The sequence below is a fragment of the Elephantulus edwardii genome, unplaced genomic scaffold (genome assembly GCF_000299155.1).
Source record: "Elephantulus edwardii isolate Elephantulus edwardi_28Jun2011 unplaced genomic scaffold, EleEdw1.0 scaffold00261, whole genome shotgun sequence".
Taxonomy (NCBI): Eukaryota; Metazoa; Chordata; class Mammalia; order Macroscelidea; family Macroscelididae; genus Elephantulus; species Elephantulus edwardii.
Genome location: NW_006400011.1, coordinates 2,844,529 through 2,845,322, shown reverse-complemented (window position 1 = coordinate 2,845,322; position 794 = coordinate 2,844,529). Strand labels below are relative to the sequence as shown.

Sequence of the window (794 nt, the reverse complement as noted above, 5' to 3'; positions counted from 1 at the left end):
AATATACCACATCTTCTCTATCCATTCGTTTGTTGATGGGCACTTAGGTTGTTTCCAACTCCTTGCTATTGTGAACAAAGCTGCAATAAACATGGGTGTGCCCCATTTCTTCTAGTACAGAAGTGGATAAGACTTCGATAGTCAAAGGACCATGAAGACCGAGGAAGATGGATTCTTTCAATCACCCATCAAGAGTCTTTGTGTCTTCTCTCAGCCAGGCCATGAAATGAACACTGAATTTATTTTCCTGACTCACCTGGAGGACTGAAGCGTCTCCTTCGTGTCGCACCTCCATACTCCTTGCTCTTGGTCCTTTTTTCCGCCTACTTATTCTTCAGGAATTTTCTCATCTGTTGATCAAGATCATTGCAGTGACCAGAAAAATTCAGGATGCTGTGATTTTGGTGGTATTCCCTCAGCAAGTTAATCAAGAAGTGTGCAAGTGTGGAGATAAGTCAGGATGCATCCTTAGGAGAAGGTGATGGATCATAGAAAAATAATTTTATGATTGAAGCTCATGGTATCTAAGAAATTCTACACTAAGAAGAACGATGCATGGGTCCGACGGGTCTCCTTCCTGCTCCATGTGGTCCCCCATATGAAGGGTACAGTCAAAAGTTTCAGGTCTGTATTTTTTGACAAAAACAGGACTATTATGACACACTATGGCTAGCCAGCTCCCTGCAAATGTGGATAAAGAAGGCACAATGTATATTGCTCTTGGAATCAGAACTAGGCTAAAGGGTAGAAATAATGAGAAGGCATGTTTCAGCTCACTCCAAGATCAGATTCAA

The 794-nt window shown here is 41.9% G+C and overlaps 1 pseudogene; it reads right to left on the bottom strand.

Moving 5' to 3' along the window:
* Window positions 1–239: 239 nt before the first annotated feature.
* Window positions 240–466, bottom strand: LOC102863875 (annotated as a pseudogene).
* Window positions 467–794: the final 328 nt, after the last annotated feature.